This window comes from Orycteropus afer, unplaced genomic scaffold (genome assembly GCF_000298275.1).
Source record: "Orycteropus afer afer isolate SDZICR_OR568_19922 unplaced genomic scaffold, OryAfe1.0 scaffold00602, whole genome shotgun sequence".
NCBI lineage: Eukaryota > Metazoa > Chordata > Mammalia > Tubulidentata > Orycteropodidae > Orycteropus > Orycteropus afer.
Window position 1 is genome coordinate 460,034 of NW_006922189.1, and position 1,181 is coordinate 461,214.

Genomic DNA, 1,181 nt, shown 5'->3' on the forward strand with positions numbered 1-1,181 from the left:
CTCAGTTTGTAAGTTACAGTGAAATCTGTGCACCATGTGCAACCCTGCTGACACTTGAAACACTGGTGGTACAGCCTCAAGCCTCACAGCAACATGCAAACCACCACAGTACAACAAACTGACAAACAAGTTTGTCTCCCTTAGCTATTTGAAACCTCTTCACCCTCCCCTTACCTGGATTCCTGCCACTGCTTGCTCTGTCAGTAAAGATAGAATCAACAAAATACAACAAATTTTATCAACAATTTTTACAGCTTTCAAATAAATTAGTTTATGACCTTTAGAGTTTCAGAAAGAATGGCAGTGAACAGCTGGAATTTATAAACAATATTTTTAATATATGAGTTTTGAATATTACCTTACACTATTTGATCTTTAGATTTATTTGATCATCTGCTTTACACTACCTACTGTTTCTTAAGATTAGTTATTTTCTTTTAATCAAAACAATCTTACATGTATTACATTGTTTACTGGAAGTATTAAATTATGTGACAGGTATATTCTTCTTCCATATCTATTACTCTCAACATTCACTGGTTTGGAGGCATAGCTAGGGGCAAAAGACAGATTGTACAATTGAACTTAACAGAATCCAGATTTGAGTGAAAATTAAATTCCATTTATCAATGTGTTACTTTACTCTCTTATGTTATTATCAAAACATATTGTTGTTGTTGTTAGGTGCTATAAAGTCATCACTGACTCATACAGACCCTATGCACAGTACAATGAAACACCACCTGGTCATGATCCAGCTCCATGATTCTTGCTATACTTGTGCCAATCACCACTGCCACCATGTCAATCCACCACAATGAGGGCCTTCCCCTCTTTCGTTGACCCTCCATGTTACCAAGCATGACATCCTTCTCCAAGGAAAGGTCCCTCCTGACAACATGACCAAAGTAGGTGAGAAGATGTCTGGAACTCTTGCCTCCAAGCCAGCATTTGCTGGCTGATTGCTGCACTTCCTCCAGGACAGACCTGTTCATTTAGCAGGCCATGGTACTTTCAACATTCTTCACCAACACCACAGCTCAAAAGCATCAATTCTTCTGTCTTCCTTATTCATTGTCCAGCTCTCACATGCATATGAGGTGATGGAAAATACCATGGCTTTTTTCAGGCACACCTTAGTCCTCAAGGAGATATCTTTGCTCTTCAGCACTTGAAAGAGG